At 37.5% G+C, this 13,289-nt stretch overlaps 1 protein-coding gene across 1 annotated transcript in view; it reads left to right on the top strand.

Annotated features, from left to right (window-relative positions):
• Positions 1–13,289, top strand: part of GLCCI1 (glucocorticoid induced transcript 1) — a 142,547-nt gene that overhangs the window by 28,417 nt on the left and 100,841 nt on the right. The window lies entirely within an intron of this gene.

The following is a 13,289-nucleotide window of genomic DNA, read 5'->3' as shown; positions in this document are numbered from 1 at the left end:
TTATTGAAGGTTTTTAGTAAATCACTTTTAGTTGGTTGTCGAATATTTTGTAAAGTTATAGTCTTAAACTCAAACATGCTAAAAGGAAAACTATGTGATTTCCCAATCATTTTTTAAAATAATTTCTCTCATTTGGTGATGGCAGACTTGAATTAGAGACACTGAACATTCTGCCTCTCTTTTTTCTCGTTAATTGCCTAAATGGTGCATACATGCCACCAGTCCTTAAGGTAACTCCTTTCCAAGATTTTGATTGTATGAGACTTATTTTCTTCTGGATTCTGCAGGAAAAATCTTCCTTGAATTTTTGATAATTTATGTAGTAAAAACTCAGATACCATTTTTATCTTTAGGTTTTAAACTTGAAGATCACTTTGCCTTTATTAGAATGTGTTTGATGCAGTTCTCTGTCAGTTTTCAAAGGTATGCTTTCTCAGTACGTAGTTTTAAGTTAACCTTTTAGGGAAGTTTTTTTTTTTCCTTAGAGTTTTTAATGTTTTGTTTTTTTCCTGTGTTTTGCTTTGTGACTACTTTTTCAGGGACTCCTGTCATGCTGGACCTTTTTTGCCTGTTTTATATAGCAATAATTTTCTCTTACAATATTTTTTTCACTCTTTCATTTATTTTTATTTTAAAATATTTTCTTCCTCTACATTTTCTGTTTCTGTTATCATGTCAATTTTTTGTTTCTTATTTAATCATCATTCCTGAATTATTTTTTAAATTTCTAAATCTTTTTTGGAGTGTCATCTCTTCGTATATTTCTTGTTTACAGACACATCATTGCTGAGTTTTTCTAGATCTGAGGGTTTCAACACTTTTTTTTTTTTTTTTAATTCTGTTTTGAAACATTAGGTTGCAGATTTCATCTTATATGGGAATATCTTTTGTCATTTTCCAAATAATTTGTAGGGATTTTATTTATTCCTTGTGCTTTTTTTACCTTTGTGATTAAACTTTTATTTTGTTGCCTTTTTTATACTCTGATATAAAATACAATAAGGAGTCTGGTAGTGTAGTGGTTACGAATCGGGCTGCGAACCTCAAGGTCAGCAGTTGAAACTACCAGCTGCTCCACGGGAGAAAGATGAGGCTTTCTGCTCCCGTAAAGGTTTACAGCCTCGGAAACCCTGTACAGAGTCACTGTGGGTTGGAACCGACTCGATGGCACATAACAACAACAACAATAAAATACAATGGGCCTTCAAAATGTTCTTCGAAAAATTGAATAAAAAGATCATGGAATTTTTCCATGAACTTTTGAAATCTCCATATATATGTAAAATAAAATTTACCATTTTAACCATTTCTAAACGTACAGTATATTGGCATTAATTACATTCAGAGTGTTGTGTTACTCATTTTAAACAAAGTGGATTTTCCTGTACTTTTTGGAGGGAGGAATCTTTTGGGATACTTTTTGTAGTCTCAGAACGCTCATGCTTCCACTTTCGGTGGTTTTATAAAATGATGTTTTTAAAAGACCACTTGCCTTTCTTGTCATCCTCCTTGGCTTTTTCCCCAACTCGATCTTTAAGTTTATCTTTTCTTTTCTGTTAGTGTCCTTGTTCTCCTCATTTTAGATTTAACTTCTTGGTAATTTCACCTCAGTATTCGACTCTTTGTTGTAAGAAGATTTTGTTAGGTTTGAGGCTAGCCATATTGTTCCGATACTATCAGACTCATTGCGTTAGCGTCCTTGTGTGGTCATTTACAAATGTAATCTTGCTGAATTCCCTCACAGTTTTGGTTTCTGCTCTCAGATTGTTGTTGTTGTTGTTGTCAAGTGCCTTCCATTGAATTAGACTTACAGTGACCCTTGTTTAGGGTTTCCAAGGAGCTGCTGGTTTTGAACTACTGCCTGTGTGGTTAGCAGCCCGGTACTTATCTTACAGTGCCACACCAAGACTCCACCCTCAAATCAGCCCTTGATATTTAACTATTAGTGATTTTGGTGTGTTCTTTTCTCAGGATGTATCAGAAGCCCAGGTGTTTTCCTTCTGCTACTTCTCATACAAATGCTGATAACCAATAGTCTTATATTCATGCTTTGTCCGTAGTACTTGATTATGTTTAGATGTTTTTGTTAGGACTAACTTGTGATATTGTTTTGTGATACTATCCTTGAATCTTGGGTTTTGCAATCCTCATTGCTCCATCTGTTGTTATAAGGAGATTTAAAATTCTTTGATACCATCTTTTTTATTGTTAGAATATTTTGACCAAACATTTATATAGTGGCATGTAGGATAACACTGGATTGCTAACTGCAGGGTTGGTGGTTTAAACCCACTAGCTACTCCTTGGAAACCCTGTACACAGTTGCTGTGAGTCGGAACCAACTCATCGGCACTTGACAACAACATTCTGCTTCCTGGACAGAAAATACCACATATCTTAGAAACTAGAACAAACAATAGTGCACAAGTTGTAATTTATGAATTGGAATTATTACCTGGACAGTCATGGAGAGGAAGTATACATGTGTGTGTTTCTGTATGCACGAACATAAATCCTGAATAGTAGTAGCTGAAGAATTTTAGTAGTATCGTTTATTTAAAGGGTGATTGTTTTTCTGTTTGTTTTTTCTGTTTTTCTCATTAGATATGAGATAAACTTAGAGGGAAAGTGCCCCTCCTCTTTTTTATACATCACAAACTTGGGGAGAATATTCCCTGATTTAGATATCAGAGGATTCCACCAATATTATTGATGACATATTGTGGTCAAGATAGGTACATTCAGTAGCCTTTTTTTTGTTCAAATGGGGTATAATAGTGAGAACTTTTAATTGGAAGTTAAATGCTTTTAAGCAAAGTTTTATGAAATGTTCAGTCTTACATTTAAGGAATATTTGTGTTCCTTTCATGTATAATATCACTTTGCATTTTTGCTAATACTTGCATTATGTTTTTCAAGTTTGAACTATTTGTTCCTAGTGGAGCTATATGTGTAGAATCTCTAGTAATAGAGCCTATTAAAAGTTCTTCTAATTACTATTTTGCTACAGTTTCATAACTGTAACACCATTTTTCTGTCACTAGAAAAATTAAACTTAAAAAAAATCTTGACCTATGATATATGTAATTTATTTGAAGATGTAATCTAGATACCAGATTTGCTGTATATTGTTCCCATGCTTGTCATCAGGTTTCATGGCCATCTTAGATTTTTTTTGCAACTTCAATACACAAAAAAAGATACTGCCTGGAGTTTTCCTTGAAAACAGACAGAAGGCCCCCTCAAAATACTTATCTCAACTTGTGTTTCATTTGCCATAAACTTAATTGGGGAAACTATGCCTAGATGGACGCCTGGCTGCATTTTCAAATTGTTTTTCTTGATGGGCCTCCGATTACAGGACTATGTCAGGCCTCATTTAGTCAGAAGCATGTTTGTTTCTCTTGTCAGCGCCTTGATTGGTTCCTTTCCAGATTTCTGCAGGGCAGCCATATGGTCATTTCTGCATGTTTTCTAGATTGCTTCTGTGGCAGAATTCCAGGGTTTGTTGAATAAGTGCTTCAGAATCTGCTTGCTCTGAAAAGGCTTCAGTTTTTGCCCTTTGGTTTTATTTCAGACAGCATTTTCAGATCTAGTGTCTTGTCTCTTATCTGAAGTTCATTTGAATTGGCAGTTTTATTTTATGTGGTGTACATATTTGACTTAACTTTTCGTCTTTTTATATGTCAAGGAATAAAGACCATAAAAGTCATTGGTGAGAGTACCCAGACTATGCTGACTTTTGGAAAACTATGTCTAGTAATAACTATATTTGATAAATATTAGTACCCAGTGGATTGAGTAGAAAGTTATACCAGCTTTCTTTCCACATTTTTTTCCTCAGATAATCAAGTTATTAACAATTTTTTTTTGGAATTTACTTTTAGAATACTCTATAAAAGTTAAAAGTTTACTTATAACTTTGGTAGTGATAATAAATTTAAAACTATAGAATTCATGGTAGTAGCCGTTATTAGAAAGATACTGAAGATAGACCTTTGTTAACAAAACAGCTTTTAGCAAATGTATGCTTTGCCTCAGATACCAATAGCAAGAAAATTCCCAGCCCATACTTATTTATGTATATTTTTGTTACTGAGTCCTGGTATGGCACGGTAGGATAAGCACTGCATTGCTAACCACAAGGTTGACTGTTTAAATTCTCCAGCTTCTCCTCAGAAACCCTATATATGGTTGCTATGAGTTGAAACTGACTTGACAGCACACACCAACGGTAACAACACGACATTCTTATTATCAGCTATTTTTGTCACAACGTTGTTATTATCAGCTATTGTTGTTATTGTTAAGTGCCATTGAGTCAGTTCCAACTCATAGTGACCCTGCATAGAGTTTCCGAGGAATGGCTGGTGAGCTTGAACTGTGGACCTTGTGGTTTAGACAGCCTTGCAATCCAGTGCATTAACCCACAGCGCCACACCAGGACTCCATTATCAGCTATGGTGGTGGTGGTGGTGGTGATGTGCCGTGGAGACAGTTCTGACTCATAGTGACCCTGTATAGGGTTTTGAAGGAGAGGCTGGTGGATTTGAACTGCTGACCTTGTGGTTAGCAGTCCAGCACTTACCTGGCAGTGCCACAACAGGACCTACTTTGCAGTTATTACCTTAAAGTAGAATTTCCAGTTGAGTGCTAGAGAGCAAGAATTCTATTTTTTAGTCCTTATTAAGGTACGCCAGAGGAGCCCAGGCCTACCAGCTGCTGTTGCCTTGTGGCTCTCTATTCAGAGGAGGGAAAAGTACTGTGTGTAGATTAATGGGAAGGCTTTTTTTTTTTTTTTTCAGACTATTACTGTGAATGGCTGTTAAGTGGTTACGAATCGGACTGTGAACCGCAAGTTCAGCAGTTCGAAACTACCAGCTGCTCCACGGGAGAAAGATGAGGCTTTCTGCTCCCGTAAAGATTTACAGCCTCGGAAACCCTGTTTCAGGGTCGCTATGGGTTGGAACCGACTCAATGGCACTTAACAACAACTGTGAATGGTTATTTTTTATATATGAGGATAGTACTGAATTTAGAAAAGCACTCACTCACCAATTTTTATAAAACTATAGTAACATAGTGCTTATGAATCAGGCTGCAAACTGTAAGGTCAGCAGTTCGAAACTACCAGCTGTTCCGTGGGAGAAAGACGAGGCTTTCTGCTCCCGTAAAGATTTACGGCCTCGGAAACCCTGTACAGGGTCGCTATGAGTCGGAACCGACTCCACAGCACATAACAACAACAACAGTTGTCGTTGAGTTGGTTCTGACTCACGGCAACTTTGTCAGAGTTATACTATACTTCATAGAGTTTCAGTGGCAGATTTTTTTTTTTTTTTTTTTTTAATAAATCACAAAAGGTCTGTCTTTCAAGGATTCAAACCTCCAAATTTTTGGTTGACAACTGAGGGATTCCATTTGATAATGGATATAATTGTTTTAATTGCCATACTTTATTTCTGAATTTATATAGTTATTCAGTATTTTACTCTTACGTATTTAAAGGGAGCTGTTAGCATTGGATCTGAGAAGTGGTGTGGCAGGATTTTCACTACTCTTTGAAGGTTTCCTTTAGTGTGGTTTTAGAGCACCCTTGTTATTGGTTGCCTACTTTATATTTTGCCCTGCTTGTCTTTCTGTCCTTCATTGACATACACATGCCATACATATGTTGTTGTTGTTTGTTGTTGGTAAGTGCTGTCAAGTCGGTTCCGACCCATCGCAACCCCGTTTAAGGCTTCTGAGGATCAACTGGTGAGCTTGAACTACTGACCTTGCAGTTCAAACCGACTTTGTAGTCCAGAGCATTAGCCCATAGTGCCACACCAGGACATAATTTAATGATACGTAGCATATTTCTCCCAACCACAATATAAGCACCTTTCAGAGAGGAAAAGGATCTGAAACTTATGTTGTAACTTCCTTTGGTATTTGGAACATTGCTTTCCATCTACTAGTGAGGTTGGCCTAGGATCGTGCAGTGTTTCATTCTGCTATGCATAATAAGGTCGCTATGGGTTGGTACTGACTCGATGGCATCTAACAACAACAACAAGACAAGAAGCAGATTGGATTTGTAATAATGACTTTGAACTAACAAACTTTTATGTAGATATCATTTCTTTACTTACAAAGAAATTATTTTCCTAATGCCCTTTTAGATTAAGTAATAATGCTGTGTATTGATTTTCTTTCATGCCAAACAGTTCATGGAAAAATGGAATTGAAAGATGATGGAATTTTTCCATGCTTTTTGAAACCCCTTCATATATGATTTATATAAGGTTGTTTGAGTATACTAAAGTGGATTTCTAGTTGGTAACATGTTCTTGTTTTATCTACTTGAATTAACATAATTTTGTAATAATTGGTAGAAGAGTTTTGGAGTCATTTCGGTTCAAAGCTAAATATATACTTTAATCACAGCTATACCTGGGAAACAGGTAGCGTAGTGGTTACGAACTGGGCTGTGAACCGCAAGGTCAGCAGTTCGAAACTACCAGCGGTTCCGCGGGAGAAAGATGATGCTTTCTGTTCCTGTAAAGATTTACAGCCTCGGAAACCCTGTGCAGGGTCGCTATGAGTCGGAACTGACTCCACCACACTTTAACAACAACATACCTGGGAAACAGGAAATGATTTATTGCGTTGAATAGTTAAATAATGCAAAGCCAGTGTTAATTTTGCTTGTTGTTGTGTGCCATCAAGTTGATACCGACTAACAGCAACCCTGTATGGGGTTTCAGAGAGTGGTCAGTGCGTTTGAACTGTCAACCTTGTGGTTAACAGTACCATTTTTATTCTGGGGCACCATACCAGATTCCTTTCATTGTTGTTAAAGTGCCTTCCAGTTCTGACTCCATATAAGGTTTCCAAGGAGCCTATTTAAACCACGGAGCTCTGGTAGCTTAGTGGTTATGAATCAGGCTACTAATCTCATGGTCAGCAGTTCGAAACTACTAGCTGTTCTTCGAGAAAAAGATGAGGATTTCTGCTCCTGTAAAGCCTTGAAAACCCTGTACTGAGTTGCTATGAGTCGGAACCGAGTCCATGGCACGTAACAGCAGCCTTGTGGTTCAAACTGAACTTGTGATCCTGTGTTTATCTTATAGCATCACACCATGGTTAAAACCTGAATTGGTGGAGATAATACCACAAATTAATTAAATAAAAAATTTGGAGGAGTCAAGGCTTATATGTTGAAGGCACCAAAAATTAATTCAGTGGCATATTATTGTTGGTAAGGGCTGTGGAGTTGCTTCTGACTCATAGCAACCCTATGTAGGGTTTCCAAGAAGCAGCATGTAGGCTTGAACCACTGACCCTGTGGTTAACCGTTCAGTGCTTATCCTGCAGCGCTACACCAGGATTGGTTGGGTAATATAAACGAATTCAGTTGTTGAATTACAATTGTATGATTTATGATAAATCTAAGGCCCTAGTGGCATATTCAGTCCTAGTGTGGGGCTGTGTAGGATAAGCACTTGACTGCTCACCTCAAGACCAGCAGTTCAAATGCACCTGCTTTTCCCTGGAAATCCTATGCACATAACAACAACAACATATGTAATATATAAGGGGACTTCTGAAGGTTCAAAAGCCCATTATCTTTAAAAAAAATTTTTTTTTTTTCACTTTTTTATTGTGAATTGAGTAAAGGTTTACAGACAAGATCATCAGTTTTACATGCAACAAGTCATGCACCTTGTCTCATCTCAATGATTGCAATCCCCTTCATGGAACAACAGTCATCCATTTCCTCCCTGTGACTCCTGTTTCCCTTCCATCCACCTTCCTATTCTTTCTTGCCACTGTCCTTAGGTACATGTTGCCCCTTTGATTTTGAATGATTGACCATTCCATCATTCATAGTGAGCATATCTTAGTAGTGTTGTTCCCCGATATACCTGTCTACTGCTTGGCTGAAAGTTATTCCCTCTATATACCTATCTTCTGCTAGGCTGAAAGAGGGTGTGTTCCTTTTGAGATCTGATGGGCGGTTGAGGGCCGCAGTCTCAGGTTCTGCCAGTCTCTTTCTGACCAGTAAGCCTGGCCCTTTTTAAAAAAAAATTTTAACCAAATAATTTTGAGTTTTGTTCCGCACATATGCTGCTTTATCCTGGACCTTATAATGTCATCTTGTTCAGTGCAGTTGGTAGTGGTAGCTGGGCACCATCTAGTTCTTCTGATCTCAGGGTCATTGACACTGTTGTTCACATGTTCTTTTAGTTCATTGGACAAGTTGATTCCAAGCATCTTCAATTCTCTTTTCTTCCTTCTGCACAGAGACAAACTTAATAGCTGCACCTTAGATGGCTGTTCATGAGCTTTTAATATCCTAGATGCTAAAAGTCTTGGTGTGACACTGCGGGTTAATGCGCTGGGCTGCAAGGTTGAACTGTAAGGTCGGTGGTTCAAGCTCACCAGCTGCTCCTCAGAAATCCTGTGTAGGGTCCATATGAGTTGAAACCAACTTGATGGCACTTAACAGCAACAACAACAACTACCCAAAGTAGGATGTAGAGCATTGTCTTTGTGGATTCTGTTGTGCCAATCAGCCATAGTGTCCTGAAACTATGATCCTGAGCCCCAGGCTCAACTGCTCATTGTGTTAAGATGTTTGATAATACCCAGTTTTTATCATTTTACCAGCTGTGTACACCACCAGGTTCGCAATGGTGTTTGCAGGAAAGGTAAATACACATGTACCAGTTGCCTCTTATACACTATTGTGGGACATACAAATGTGTACATACATATTCACATCTATATACATACATGTGCATATACACTTACATACACACATTCTGTTCTCCTTTTCATAATCATTCAGCATGTGTCTGTCCATGTATATACCTGCAGCATGTTGTTCCAAGGTTATGTGGTGGTGGGTGGTGGTGGATGTCGTGGAGTCACCTCCAACACTGCATAGGGTTTCCGAAACTATAAATCTTTACAGAACCACTTCTGTAACAGAGCTCCTTAAGGTTGTATGTTGTTGTTAAGTTCTGTCAAGTTGCTTCCAACCCATAATTACCCTGTATAGAGTTTCCAAGGAGTGACTGATAAGCTTAAACAGCCTACCTTGTGGTTTAAACTGACTTTGCAGTCCAGTGCATTAGCCCACAGCACTACACCAGGACTCCACAGTTATATATATACTACTACTTACCTCTGTCCCCTTTAGCACGTGTGCACCCTGTGTCTTCACCTGTCTTCATCACACGTTTGCTAACCTCCGTCGTCTTATATATTGCTCTTACCTTTTTTGTTGCCTTTCCTGTCACCCAAGTTAACATGTGTCTACCCTATAGCCAGTGAACTACTCTTCCTTCCTTCCCACCCCTGGCAACCATCAAAGAATGTTTCATTTTTCTCTTTCAAACTCGTATATATTTGTGGGATATAAAAATATATACATCTCACTCTTCCTCCCTTACCCATTCAGCCAGTGTCTCAATCTGTGTATCTATGTGCAGAACACTCTCATTCCAGGTTTGTGTGTGTGTGTATATATATCCCCTTTAGCCCATGCATACGTCCACTGTCTTCTTTATTCTTCTGCCATCTTTCCCCTTTCTTGTATAGTGCCCTCCCTGTCATCCAGGCTAACCTGTGTCTATCCTCTAGCCTGTGAATTACTCCCCCCTCTATCCCAACCCAGGTAACCATCAAAGAATGTTTCTTTTAGTCTGGAAACCTTTCCTTAAGCTTTTTTTTTTTTTTTTTTTTTACAATAATGGTCTCATACAATATTTATTCTTTTGTGATTGACTTATTTCATTCAGTATAATGTCTTCCAGATTTATCCAAGTTATGATAACGTTGCATAGTATTCCATTGTGTGTATGTATACCAAAGTTTGTTTATCCATTCTTCCATTGTTGGGCACTTGACTGTCTCCATCTTTTTGCTATTGTGAGTAGTGCAGCAGTGAACATTGGTGTACATGCGTATACTCATGTCTTGGCTCATATTTCTTGTGGATATATACCAAAAATCCCATTACTTTTTAATGCTGTTTTTCCACAGAACTGACTAAATAGCACTTAATAAAATCAACCAATTAGAGTTACGAAAGGAGTTTTAACAGCTAAATTTGTTGTTAGGAGTAGACTGCATCAGACTTTTAAAATAGCTTTAAACAGTTTGTGCTCAATAAAGAACGTACAAGCTTTTCACATTCATGGCTTTTCGTTTTCTGGTTATAACTGATTTTTATGTGGTGGTGGTGGTGGTGGTATTGGTGTGCCATGGAGTCAGTTTTGACTCATAGCAACCATGTATAAGCTTTCCAAGGCTGTACGTCTTTGCCGTAGCAGAAGGCCTCAACTTTCTCCAGTTATCTTTGTGTATGCTTTCTGTATTTAGGCATCATCTGCTATAAATATTAGCTTTGCCTTTCAGGAGAGAATTTATTTTTCTTTTTAGTGAAATATCATTTTTAAAGATGTTAAACAAATCATTGTAGATGAGATTATGGGGAACATGTTAAATTTCCATAGTTTACAAAGTTGTTAAAATGAATAGGTATTGATTTTATAATCAGAAAAAAATTTTTTTTTAAGAATTAACTTCTGAAAATAGAAATAAAAATAGTCTACATATCTTTCAAATTCCCTATAATAAATAAAGTAAGGAGAAGGGTAAGAAGAAACAAACATCAAAACATAGAAAACTAAGTATCAAGGTAACATCATAAAGCAGGGGAAAATAAATCTTCATTATAACAATAAACATAATTGGGATAGAAGGCTAGTATTAAGGATTTTTTTTATACACAAGAGGTTCACATAAAATGATTGAAAAACTTGAAAATGAGAAGACAGAAGGAAAGCGCAAATTATATTCATCTTGATAAAATTTTAAATGAAAGTAAAGCTCTATAAGCGGGGCAGATTACAGTGTTGAAGTATATGAGTCGTAATGATGATTCCCTGAATCTATGTATACTAAATTCTATGGAATTAAAATGTAAATACTTTTTAAATTACCAGAAAAGGAATTGTTAGAACTCAGTAGCTTAGAGATTTTAGTGCACAACTATTAAGTTTGTGGCAGATCAATCTGATCATTATTTGTATAGTCTGTAGTCTTACTTTAGTTCACATATATTCTTTAAAAATAAAATAAACCTTCTCCATGAGTCATGATAGGATCTCTGGTAGTGTAGTGGTTATGAATCGGGCTTCTAACCTCAAGGTCGGCAGTTTGAAACTACTAGCTGTTCTGCGGGAGAAAGATGAGGCTTTCTGTTCCTGTAAAGATGTACAGCCTCGGAAACCCTGTGCAGGGTCACTATGAGTCAGAACTGATTCCACAGCACTTAACAACAACAACAGCATAAGTTATGATAAAATGTTTCTAAAAATTGGCATGTTTTTGGTCATAAAGTAAGCTCAGGTAATTCTAAAAAGTAGAAAAAGGTTTTAAATAGATTCTCTGTCTACAGTTCAATAAAATTTGGTAGAGTTGAAATCTCTAAAATTCTTGAATCAAAGAAATCAAAACTGCAGTTGTAAGATATACAGGTAATATGAGTGAGTCCTGGTGGAAAGGTCAGTTTGAACCATAAGGCTGAACTATCAGCCACTCCTCAGAAATGCCATACAGGGTCACTATGAGTTGGAACCGACTTGATGGCTTAACAACAGTAATAGCATCAAAAGATACTGCATTTTGTTTTTATTTTTCTGATAAACAGCTAATTGTCTACACTCACTCTTCACTTGGAGTCCTGGTGTGGCCGCTGTAGGGTTAGAACTGAACTACATACCACAAGGTTGGCAGTTAAAACCCACCAGCTGCTCCTCGGAAACCCTGCACAGGGTCACTGTGAGTTGGAATTTACTCGATGGCACTTAGCAGCAAAAACAAGCAGGTACCAGCAAAGTTGGTGGTTCAAACCTATCAGTCACTCCTTGGATACCCTGTACAGGGCTGTTAGGAGTCAGAACCAACTCAGTGGCACATAACAACAGCAACGCTGTTCGCTTATTGATCTCATTTCCAACGTTTCACACAACAATAGTAAAAAAAATCTACTTTGCAACTATTTTACACATTAACTATATATGTTGTCTGGCAGTAAAAAACACTGAGGCACAAGGCAATTGTAACACTGACTTTCATGGTTAAGGTTTTGTGTCAACTTGGCTGAAACATAATTTTCAGTGGTTTGGCAGTTGTGTAGTATTATAGTCATCCTTCACTTGATGATATGAAGTGGTCATTCTCTATTTTCATACAACGTTGATTTTCATATAATGACCTGGTCTTTGGAACCTAATCATGCCAATAAGTGATGAGTGGGTATATTCTGGTTCTAGGAAGGTAGGTTAAAGAACAACATTCATTAAATTGTTTCTTGACTCTCAGAAATATACAACTCATTTGTTTGGTGAGGGATACACCTCTGAATAAGACTCTGAGCCTTGTGAGCCTGTTATCTATTAGATGCTGTCATAGATTTCATATTAGTAGTAACTTACTTGGGACATATGAAGGGGCTTCAAAAAGTTCTTGGAAAAATGGAATCAAAAGATAATGTAATTTTTTTCACAAACTTTTTGAAGTTCCCTTGTTTAAGAGTCATTATATACATTTTTTTGTGTAGTTCTGAGTACATTCATTAAGAGTATATTGAACATCAACTCTTTTTTGTTTGTAAGAAGAGTTCATAGAAAGTAGAGAAGGGTGTGTATATCTTGTTGTTGTTATGTGTCGTGGAGTCATTTCCGACTCATAGCGACCCTGTACATTCAGGGTTTCCGAGGCTGTATATCTTAGGAGCAGAAAGCCTCATCTTTCTCCTACGGAATAGCTGGTAATTTCCAACTGCTGACCTTGCGGTTCGCAGCCTGATTCGTAACCACTACGCTACCAGAGTTCCTTGTGTATATCTTAGACAGTGGATAGAGGAGAGAAAGCAAGAAGGGCATTGGAAAAGGTATTATAAAGGGTGTGTGACACTTAAGCTGGTCTTGAACATGAACAAGGGAGAAAGAATTCTAAAGGCTCAGTAAACAATGAAATATTCTCAGGCAGAGAAGGTACATTTGACATTTGGGAAACTGCAAGTGGATAGTGTGGCACTAGTAGTTAGCATGGAATTATGGGGAAATACTAAGAGAGTCCTGGTGTGGCACTATAGGATAGGCACTGGACTGCTAACTGCAAGGTTGGAAGTTCAGTCCCACCAGTTGCTTCTTGAGAACCCTATACAGAATCGCTTTGAGTTGGAATCGAGTTGATGGCTTAGCATCACCACCACCAAGAGATCAGAG

Source organism: Chrysochloris asiatica, unplaced genomic scaffold, assembly GCF_000296735.1.
Source record: "Chrysochloris asiatica unplaced genomic scaffold, ChrAsi1.0 scaffold00010, whole genome shotgun sequence".
Taxonomy (NCBI): domain Eukaryota; kingdom Metazoa; phylum Chordata; class Mammalia; order Afrosoricida; family Chrysochloridae; genus Chrysochloris; species Chrysochloris asiatica.
The sequence above is the reverse complement of the archived record's forward strand: the minus strand, read 5'-3'. Positions and strand labels throughout refer to the sequence as shown.